We start from the raw sequence: 12,140 nt of genomic DNA on the forward strand, positions 1-12,140 counted from the left end.
GGGTTCTTTAACTAACAATACGGCTGAGGATTTCTTTGACAGATGAATCATCGAAGCCTCGTATTGAAGCGAGTTCATCTCAAACGCCCCGAGAGGGAGGAGAGAGTATAGAGTGTATTAGAAATAAACAGAGGAAGTTGATTGAAGGATATCTTTAGCCTCTCCTTTCTGTCACTTAACTTTTTAAGTATAGTATAGATTCTAAGTCATTAGTCATTAGTGATTTATTCATTTTAAGTCTAACGTCACAATTAAATGCATGTTAATCATTTCAATACATTGGCTTTTATCACGTTTTCTAATAATTACACCATTATTTTCATTGTGTCAAAACTAACTCAAAATCTCCAATGCTCTACTGTACATCTCTATTAGAGATATAAGTACATCTTGAAAACAACCTGTCTAACATTCTCTCTCCACCCAAAGCTGAATGGAGCCCTATTCCCTATATAGTCCACTACTATAGACCAGAGTCCTATTCCCTATATAGTGGTACTACTATAGACCAGAGCCCTATTCCCTATATAGTCCACTACTTTAGACCAGAGCCCTATTCCCTATATAGTCCACTACTATAGACCAGAGCCCTATTCCCTATATAGTGGTACTACTATAGACCAGAGCCCTATTCGCTATATAGTGGTACTACTATAGACCAGAGCCCTATTCCCTATATAGTCCACTACTATAGACCAGAGCCCTATTCCCTATATAGTGGTACTACTATAGACCAGAGCCCTATTCCCTATATAGTACACTACTATAGACCAGAGCCCTATTCCCTATATAGTGGTACTACTATAGACCAGAGCCCTATTCCCTATATAGTGGTACTACTATAGACCAGAGCCCTATTCCCTATATAGTGGTACTACTATAGACCAGAGCCCTATTCCCTATATAGTGGTATTACTATAGACCAGAGCCCTATTCCCTATATAGTGGTAGTACTATAGACCGTAGTACTCTACATAAGGAATAGGGTGCCAGCTGGGACACGGCCCTGGTGTCTCCTTGATCTTAGATCCAGCCGTTAACTAACAGACATGGATGATCCAGTCTACAGACTAAACTGAATGAGACAGTGTTTGTTCTCTCAGGTCATAAAGCAATAGAGGAATGAATGAGAGGAGAGAGAGATCGGCCCGGGAGGGCCGTGATTAGAGGTTGTTTTGTTTCTGCTTGTAAAAAAAGCTTTTTTAAAGACCGGTTCCTCCTGGAGTGTGAGTCGGTCCCCTGGGGGTCGAGGGAGACAAACAGGAGCAGATGTTATTGGCTGTGTGTAGGGGAGTGAGGGTGAAGGGTACGTGCGTGTGTGTGCATGTAAGTGTTTGTGTGTGTGTGTGTGTGTGTGTGTGTGTGTGTGTGTGTGTGTGTGTGTGTGTGTGTGTTTCATTGCTTGCTGTTTGGGGTTTTAGGCTGGGTTTCTGTATAGCACTTTGTGTCATCAGCTGATGTAAAAAGGGCTTTATAAATACATGTGATTGATTGTGTGTGTGTGTGCTGGGGTGTGGGGGCTGTAATGTTAAGTGCGGTGGACAGGTATTTTATTGTACTAGACTCTAACCACCATGGACTAATGGAAAGGTTTCCTCTTCTGATAGGAGACTGGAGGTTAGAGGTTTCCTCTTCTGATAGGAGACTGGAGGTTAGAGGTTTCCTCTTCTGATAGGAGACTGGAGGTTAGAGGTTTCCTCTTCTGATAGGAGACTGGAGGTTAGAGGTTTCCTCTTCTGATAGGAGACTGGAGGTTAGAGGTTTCCTCTTCTGATAGGAGACTGGGGGTTAGAGGTTTCCTCTTCTGATAGGAGACTGGGGGTTAGAGGTTAGAGGTTTCCTCTTCTGATAGGAGACTGGAGGTTAGAGGTTTCCTCTTCTGATAGGAGACTGGGGGTTAGAGGTTTCCTCTTCTGGTAGGAGACTGGAGGTTAGAGGTTTCCTCTTCTGATAGGAGCCTGGAGGTTAGAGGTTTCCTCTTCTGATAGGAGACTGGAGGTTAGAGGTTTCCTCTTCTGATAGGAGACTGGGGGTTAGAGGTTTCCTCTTCTGATAGGAGACTGGGGGTTAGAGGTTTCCTCTTCTGATAGGAGACTGGAGGTTAGAGGTTTCCTCTTCTGATAGGAGACTGGGGGTTAGAGGTTTCCTCTTCTGATAGGAGACTGGGGGTTAGAGGTTTCCTCTTCTGATAGGAGACTGGGGGTTAGAGGTTTCCTCTTCTGATAGGAGACTGGGGGTTAGAGGTTTCCTCTTCTGATAGGAGACTGGAGGTTAGAGGTTTCTTCTTCTGATAGGAGACTGGGGGTTAGAGGTTAGAGGTTTCCTCTTCTGATAGGAGACTGGAGGTTAGAGGTTTCCTCTTCTGATAGGAGACTGGGGGTTAGAGGTTAGAGATTTCCTCTTCTGATAGGAGACTGGAGGTTAGAGGTTTCTTCTTCTGATAGGAGGCTGGAGGTTAGAGGTTAGAGGTTTCCTCTTCTGATAGGAGACTGGGGGTTAGAGGTTTACTCTTCTGATAGGAGACTGGAGGTTAGGGTTATAGGTTTCCTCTTCTGATAGGAGACTGGGGGTTAGAGGTTAGAGGTTTCCTCTTCTGATAGGAGACTGGAGGTTAGAGGTTTCCTCTTCTGATAGGAGACTGGAGGTTAGAGGTTTCCTCTTCTGATAGGAGACTGGGGGTTAGAGGTTTCCTCTTCTGATAGGAGACTGGAGATTAGAGGTTTCTTCTTCTGATAGGAGACTGGGGGTTAGAGGTTTCCTCTTCTGATAGGAGACTGGAGGTTAGAGGTTTCTTCTTCTGGTAGGAGACTGGGGGTTAGGGTTAGAGGTTTCCTCTTCTGATAGGAGACTGGACGTTAGAGGTTTCCTCTTCTGATAGGAGACTGGAGGTTAGAGGTTTCTTCTTCTGGTAGGAGACTGGGGGTTAGAGGTTTCCTCTTCTGATAGGAGACTGGAGGTTAGAGGTTTCCTCTTCTGATAGGAGACTGGAGGTTAGAGGTTTCCTCTTCTGATAGGAGACTGGGGGTTAGAGGTTTCCTCTTCTGATAGGAGACTGGTGGTTAGAGGTTTCCTCTTCTGATAGGAGACTGGGGGTTAGAGGTTTCCTCTTCTGATAGGAGACTGGTGGTTAGAGGTTTCCTCTTCTGATAGGAGACTGGAGGTTAGGGTTAGAGGTTTCCTCTTCTGATAGGAGACTGGAGGTTAGAGGTTTCCTCTTCTGATAGGAGACTGGAGGTTAGAGGTTTCCTCTTCTGATAGGAGACTGGTGGTTAGAGGTTTCCTCTTCTGATAGGAGACTGGAGATTAGAGGTTAGAGGTTTCCTCTTCTGATAGGAGACTGGGGGTTAGAGGTTTCCTCTTCTGATAGGAGACTGGGGGTTAGAGGTTTCCTCTTCTGATAGGAGACTGGAGGTTAGAGGTTAGAGGTTTCCTCTTCTGATAGGAGACTGGAGGTTAGAGGTTTCTTCTTCTGATAGGAGACTGGAGGTTAGAGGTTAGAGGTTTCCTCTTCTGATAGGAGACTGGGGGTTAGAGGTTAGAGGTTTCCTCTTCTGATAGGAGACTGGGGGTTAGAGGTTTCCTCTTCTGATAGGAGACTGGAGGTTATAGGTTTCCTCTTCTGATAGGAGACTGGGGGTTAGAGGTTAGAGGTTTCCTCTTCTGATAGGAGACTGGAGGTTAGGGTTAGAGGTTTCCTCTTCTGATAGGAGACTGGAGGTTAGAGGTTTCCTCTTCTGATAGGAGACTGGAGGTTAGAGGGTTCCTCTTCTGATAGGAGACTGGGGGTTAGAGGTTTCCTCTTCTGATAGGAGACTGGTGGTTAGAGGTTTCCTCTTCTGATAGGAGACTGGAGGTTAGAGGTTTCCTCTTCTGATAGGAGACTGGGGGTTAGAGGTTTCCTCTTCTGATAGGAGACTGGAGGTTAGAGGTTAGAGGTTTCCTCTTCTGATAGGAGACTGGGGGTTAGAGGTTTACTCTTCTGATAGGAGACTGGTGGTTAGAGGTTTCCTCTTCTGATAGGAGACTGGAGGTTAGAGGTTTCCTCTTCTGATAGGAGACTGGGGGTTAGAGGTTAGAGATTTCCTCTTCTGATAGGAGACTGGAGGTTAGAGGTTTCCTCTTCTGATAGGAGACTGGGGGTTAGAGGTTTCCTCTTCTGATAGGAGACTGGGGGTTAGAGGTTTCCTCTTCTGGTAGGAGACTGGAGGTTAGAGGTTCCTCTTCTGATAGGAGACTGGAGGTTAGAGGTTTCCTCTTCTGATAGGAGACTGGGGGTTAGAGGTTTCCTCTTCTGATAGGAGACTGGAGGTTAGAGGTTAGAGGTTTCCTCTTCTGGTAGGAGACTGGAGGTTAGAGGTTTCCTCTTCTGATAGGAGACTGGAGATTAGAGGTTTCTTCTTCTGATAGGAGACTGGAGGTTAGAGGTTTCCTCTTCTGGTACGAGACTGGAGGTTAGAGGTTTCCTCTTCTGATTGGAGACTGGAGGTTAGAGGTTTCTTCTTCTGGTAGGAGACTGGACGTTAGAGGTTTCCTCTTCTGATAGGAGACTGGAGGTTAGAGGTTTCTTCTTCTGATAGGAGACTGGGGGTTAGAGGTTTCCTCTTCTGATAGGAGACTGGAGGTTAGAGGTTTCTTCTTCTGATAGGAGACTGGAGGTTAGAGGTTTCCTCTTCTGATAGGAGACTGGAGGTTAGAGGTTTCCTCTTCTGATAGGAGACTGGAGGTTAGAGGTTTCCTCTTCTGATACGAGACTGGAGGTTAGAGGTTTCCTCTTCTGATAGGAGACTGGGGGTTAGAGGTTAGAGATTTCCTCTTCTGGTAGGAGACTGGAGGTTAGAGGTTTCTTCTTCTGATAGGAGACTGGAGGTTAGAGGTTTCTTCTTCTGATAGGAGACTGGAGGTTAGGGTTAGAGGTTTCCTCTTCTGATAGGAGACTGGGGGTTAGAGGTTTCCTCTTCTGATAGGTGTCACGCTCTGACCTAAGAGAGCTGTTTTTTCTCTGTTTAGTTAGGTCAGGGTGTGATATGGGTGAGCATTCTATGTTTTTCGTTTCTATGTTTAGTTCTTGTTTTTCTATTTCTATGTTGGAGTTTTGGGATGAAATCCAATTAGAGGCAGCTGGTTCGCGTTGTCTCTAATTGGAGATCATATTTAAGTTGTTTTTTTCTATTGTGTTTTGTGGGTAGTTGTTTTCCGTTTTGTATATTTTACCTGACGGAACTGTTGGTGGTCGTTTGTTGTTTTTGTTACGTGTTTCATTAAAAAAGTAAATATGAGCACTATACACGCTGAGCCTTGATCTCCTTTAGACGACCCATGTTACAGAACTACCCACCACGATTGGATCAAGCGGCGTGCCCGGGCAGCGATGGATACCTGGTCTAATGAGGATTGGATCGAAAGATCGAAAGGAGAAACTGGACTTGGAGCCAGGTAATAGACAGGTATCGTAGCCTACCGGGGCCGAACGAGAGGCAGCCCTAAACATTTTTTGGGGGGGGCACACGGGTAGTTTGGCGGGGCCAGGTGTGAGACCTGAGCCAACTCCCGTGCTTATTGTGGTGAGCATGTGCCTGCCTCTCGCACTCTCCCTCCAGTGCGCATCCATAGCCCAGTACGTCCTGTGCCTGCTCCTCACACTCTCCCTCCAGTGCGCCTCCATAGCCCAGTACGTCAGGTGCCTGCTCTGTGCACCCGGTCCTCAGTGCGTCTCTCCAGTCCGGTGAGACCTGTTCCAGCTCCACGAGAAAAGCCTCCAGTGATAATCTATGGTCCAAAGCCTTTAGAGATGATCCATGGCCCGGAGCCTGTAGGGATGTTCCATGGCACGAAGCCTCCAGAGGTAATCCATGGCCCGGAGCCTGTAGAGATAATCCATGGCAAGAAGCATGTAGGGATTATCCATGGAAAGAAGCCTGTAGGAATGATCCATGGCCCGGAGCCTGTAGGAATGATCCATGGCCCGGAGCCTGTAGAGATGATCCATGGCATGGAGCCTGCAGCAACGGTCCCTAGTCCGGAACCTATAATGACGCTTCCCAGTCCGGAGCCTCCGGCGACACTCCTCAGTCCAGAGCCTCCAGCGACGCTCAACAGTACGGAGCCTCCAGCGACGCTCCCCAGTCCGGAGCCTCCAGCGACGCTCCCCAGTCCGGAGCCTCCAGCGACGCTCCCCAGTCCGAGCCTCCAGCGGCGCTCCCCAGTCCGGAACCTCCAGCGACGCTCCCCAGTCCGGAGCCTCCAGCGGCGCTCCCCAGTCCGGAACCTCCAGCGTCGCTCCCCAGTCCGGAGCCTCCAGCGACGCTCCCCAGTCCGGAGCCTCCAGCGACGCTCCCCAGTCCAGAGGCTCCAGCGACGCTCCCCAGTCCGGAACCTCCAGCGTCGCTCCCCAGTCCGGAGCCTCCAGCGACGCTCCCCAGTCCGGAGCCTCCAGCGACGCTCCCCAGTCCGGAGCCTCCAGCGACGCTCCCCAGTCCAGAGGCTCCAGCGGCGCTCCCCAGTCCGGAACCTCCAGCGTCGCTCCCCAGTCCGGAGCCTCCAGCGACGCTCCCCAGTCCGGAGCCTCCAGCGACGCTCCCCAGTCCAGAGGCTCCAGCGACGCTCCCCAGTCCGGAGGCACAATCGAGAGCATCCTGTCGGGCTGTATCACAGCCTGGTATGGCAACTGCACCGCCCTCAACCACAAGGCTCTCCAGAGGGTAGTGAGGTCTGCACAACGCATCACCGGGGGCAAACTCCCTGCCCTCCATGACATCTATGGCACCCGATGTCACAGGAAGGCCAAAAAGATCATCAAGGACAACAACCACCCGAGCCACTGCCTGTTCACACCGCTATCATCCAGAAGGCGAGGTCAGTACAGGTGCATCAAAGCTGGGACCGAGAAACTGAAAAACAGCTTCTATCTCAAAGCCATCAGACTGTTAAACAGCCATCACTAACTCATCACTGCCTACACTGAGACCCAATCACTGGCCACTTTAAACAATGCCACTTTAAATAATGCCACTTTAATAATGTTTACATATCTTACATTACTCAAATCATATGTATATACTGTATTTTATACCATCTATTGCACCTTGCCTATGCCGTTCGGCCACCGCTCATCCATATATTTACATGTACGTATTCTTATTTCATCCCTTTAGATTGTGTGTATTAGGTAGTTGTTGGGGAATTGTTAGATTACGTGTTAGATATTACTGCACTGTCGGAACTAGAAGCACAAGCATTTCTCTACACTCGCATTAACATCTGCTAACCATGTGTATGTGACCAATAACAATTTGATTTGATCATCATCAAGTCTTGTTGCTTGTGGTTAATTCAAATCAAAATCAAATCAAAATGTTAATTGTCACATGCGCCGAATACAACAGGTGTAGATCTTACTGTGAAATGCTTACTTACAAGCCCTTTAACCTGTTGAGGACAGCCAACAGCCAATGGCATCGCACGGCGCGAAATACAAAACCAACTAAAATACCACAATTCAATTTTCTCAAACAATCAACTATTTTACACCATTTTAAAGATAAGACTCTCGTTAATCTAACCACATTGTCCGATTTCAAAAAGGCTTTACAGCAAAAACAAAACATTAGATTATGTTAGGAGAGTACATAGACACAAATAATCACACAACCATTTTCCAAGCAAGCATATATGTCACATAAACCCAAACCACAGCTAAATGCAGCACTAACCTTTGATGATCTTCATCAGATGACACTCCTAGGACATTATGTTATACAATACATGCATGTTTTGTTCAATCAAGTTCATATTTATATCAAAAACCAGCTTTTTACATTAGCATGTGATGTTCAGAACTAGCATACCCACCGAAAACTTCCGGTGAATTTACTAAATTATTCATGATAAACATTGACAAAATACATAACAATTATTTTAAGAATTATAGATACAGAACTCTTTTATGCAATCGCTATGTCCGATTTTAAAATAGCTTTTCGGCGAAAGCACATTTTGCAATATTCTGAGTACATAGCTCGGCCATCACGGCTAGCTATTTTGACATCCGCCAACTTCGGGGTCACCTAAACTCAGAATTACTATTAGAAAAATTGGATTACCTTTGCTGTTCTTCGTCAGAATGCACTCCCAGGACTTCTACTTCAACAACAAATGTTGTTTTGGTTCCAAATAATCCATAGTTATATCCAAATACCTTCGTTTTGTTCGTGCGTTCAGGTCACTATCCGAAGGGTAACGCGCGAGCGCATTTCGTGACAAAAAATCTCAAAATATTCCATTACCGTACTGAGAAGCATGTCAAACGCTGTTTAAAATCAATTTTTATGCTATTTTTCTCGTAAAATAGCGATAATATTCCAATCGGGCAACGTTGTATTCATTCAAAGACTGAAAGAAAAACATGGCGAGTTCTCGTGACAGCGCATCTCCAGTCTCACTGTCCCCAGGCTGACCACTTACAAACTCTGCTCCTATACTTTGCCCAGAGACAGCAGACACCCCATTCCACTTTCTGGCGGCTTTAGAGAGCCAATAGAAGCCTTCGAAAGTGTCACGTTACAGCACAGATGCTGTAATGTCGATAGAGATGCAACAGAAGGACAACAAATTGTCAGACAGGGCACTTCCTGTATGGAATCTTCTCAGGTTTTGGCCTGCCATATGAGTTCTGTTATACTCACAGACACCATTCAAACAGTTTTAGAAACTACTACCATTACCACTAGTATCATTTCTACCTCTAATATCTATACTACCATTACCACTAGTATAATTTCTACCTCTAATAACTCTACTACCATTACCACTAGTATCATTTCTACCTCTAATATCTCTACCATTACCACTAGTATCATTTCTACCTCTAATATCTCTACCATTACCACTAGTCTAATTTCTACCTCTAATATCTCTACTATTACCATTACCACTAGTATAATTTATACCTCTAATATCTCTACTTCCATTACCACTAGTATCATTTCTACCTCTAATATCTCTACTACCATTACCACTAGTATAATTTCTACCTCTAATATCTCTACTTCCATTACCACTAGTATCATTTCTACCTCTAATATCTCTACTACCATAACCACTAGTATCATTTCTACCTCTAATATCTCTACCATTACCACTAGTATCATTTCTACCTCTAATATCTCTACCATTACCACTCGTATCATTTCTACCTCTAATATCTCTACTACTACCACTACCACTAGTATCATTTCTACCTCTAATATCTCTACTACCATTACCACTAGTATCATTTCTACCTCTAATATCTCTACTACCATTACCACTAGTATCGTTTCTACCTCTAATAACTCTACTACCATTACCACTAGTATAATTTCTACCTCTAATATCTCTACCATTACCACTAGTATTGTTTCTACCTGTAATATCTCTACTACCATTACCACTAGTATCATTTCTACCGCTAATATCTCTACTACCATTACCACAAGTATCATTTCTACCTCTAATATCTCTACTTCCATTACCACTAGTATCATTTCTACCTCTAATATCTCTACTACCATTACCACTAGTATCGTTTCTACCTCTAATACCTCTACTACTACCATTACCACTAGTATCATTTCTACCTCTAATATCTCTACTACTACCATTACCACTAGTATCATTTCTACCTCTAATATCTCTACTTCCATTACCACAAGTATCATTTCTACCTCTAATATCTCTACTACCATTACCACTAGTATCATTTATACCTCTAATATCTCTACTACCATTACCACAAGTATCGTTTCTACCTCTAATATCTCTACTACCATTACCACTAGTATCATTTCTACCTCTAATATCTCTACCATTACCACTAGTATCATTTCTACCTCTAATATCTCTACCATTACCACTCGCATCATTTCTACCTCTAATATCTCTACTACTACCATTACCACTAGTATAATTTATATCTCTAATATCTCTACCATTACCACTAGTATAATTTCTACCTCTAATATCTCTACTACTACCATTACCACTAGTATCATTTCTACCTCTAATATCTCTACCATTACCACTAGTATCGTTTGTACCTCTAATATCTCTACTGCCATTACCACTAGTATCGTTTCTACCTCTAATATCTCTACTACCATTACCACTAGTATCATTTCTATCTCTAATATCTCTACTACCATTACCACTAGTATTGTTTCTACCTCTAATATCTCTACTAGCATTACCACTAGTATCGTTTCTACCTCTAATATCTCTACCATTACCACTAGTATCGTTTCTACCTCTAATATCTCTACTACCATTACCACTAGTATCATTTCTACCTCTAATATCTCTACCATTACCACTAGTATCATTTCTACCTCTAATATCTCTACTACTACCATTACCACTAGTATAGTTTCTACCTCTAATATCTCTACTACCATTACCACAAGTATCATTTCTACCTCTAATATCTCTACCATTACCACTAGTATCGTTTGTACCTCTAATATCTCTACTGCCATTACCACTAGTATCGTTTCTACCTCTAATATCTCTACTACTACCATTACCACTAGTATAATTTCTACCTCTAATATCTCTACTACTACCATTACCACTAGTATAATTTCTACCTCTAATATCTCTACTACCATTACCACTAGTATCGTTTCTACCTCTAATATCTCTACTACCATTACCACTAGTATCATTTCTACCTCTAATATCTCTATCATTACCACTAGTATCATTTCTACCTCTAATATCTCTATCATTACCACTAGTATCATTTCTACCTCTAATATCTCTACTACCATTACCACTAGTATAATTTCTACCTCTAATATCTCTACTACCATTACCACTAGTATCATTTCTTCCTCTAATATACAACCATTACCACTAGTATCATTTCTACTTCTAATATCTCTACTACTACCATTACCACTAGTATCATTTCTACCTCTAATATCTCTACTACTACCATTACCACTAGTATCATTTCTACCTCTAATATCTCTACTACCATTACCACTAGTATCATTTCTTCCTCTAATATCTCTACCATTACCACTAGTATCATTTCTACCTCTAATATCTCTACCTTCTTAAACTATAACTAAGTTATAATTAGCACTACCATCACCACTACCATCACCACTACCATCACCACTACCATCACCACTACCATCACTAAACTAATACCATTACTATCACCCCTACTATGTGTACCACTACCATCACCACTACCATCACCACTACCATCACTAAACTAATACCATTACTATCACCCCTACTATGTGTACCACTACCATCACCACTACCATCACCACTACCATCACTAAACTAATACCATTACTATCACCCCTACTATGTGTACCACTACCATCACCACTACCATCACCACTACCATCACTAAACTAATACCATTACTATCACCCCTACTATGTGTACCACTACCATCACCACTACCATCACCACTACCATCACTAAACTAATTCCATTACTATCACCCCTACTATGCGTACCACTACCATCACCACTACCATCACCACTACCATCACTAAACTAATTCCATTACTATCACCCCTACTATGCGTACCACTACCATTTGGAATAATAATGACAATAATATTAATAACTATAATACTAATAATAATTAAGTTACTGTTTACTATGCAGATGTTATCATACAGTGTCCCTCAGGCAATGGCAGGCAAATACATATTTGGCTGGAAGAGGAGCCGTTGCTCCTTCGTCCATGAGTATTTATTGTTTTTCCTCTGGGTTTAATAAGATACAATTTGGAATAAATGTAGCAATTTCTGTGAATAATGAATCTCTTGGTGAGGAATATTTGTCACAGTAAAGGAGAAAGTGCATCTCTGTTTCTACCTCCCCTGTCGTGCAGTGACCACATACACGCTCCTCTTTGGGTAGCCATGTCTTTTTATGTCGGACGGTTTCTATTGCCAATTGGTGGTCACTCAGCCTGTACTTGGTAAGGATATGACTCTGTCTCTCTCTGTCAGCCTGTACTTGGTAAGGATCTGTCTCTGCTTCGTATCTCTGACAGAGTAGAGATAATCAGCCAATTCATATTCTCTGTTTAGGGCCAGATAGCAATTTGGTCGGCTTTTAGATTTTCTTTCATT

The 12,140-nt window shown here is 43.5% G+C and overlaps 1 protein-coding gene across 2 annotated transcripts in view; it reads left to right on the forward strand.

The window, feature by feature from the left end:
* LOC106593436 (multiple epidermal growth factor-like domains protein 11) overlaps positions 1-12,140 on the forward strand; it is a 386,429-nt gene that overhangs the window by 129,781 nt on the left and 244,508 nt on the right. The gene's annotated exons all lie outside the window — the stretch shown is intronic.

This window comes from Salmo salar, chromosome 26 (assembly GCF_965601325.2).
Source record: "Salmo salar chromosome 26, fSalSal1, whole genome shotgun sequence".
Classification (NCBI taxonomy): domain Eukaryota; kingdom Metazoa; phylum Chordata; class Actinopteri; order Salmoniformes; family Salmonidae; genus Salmo; species Salmo salar.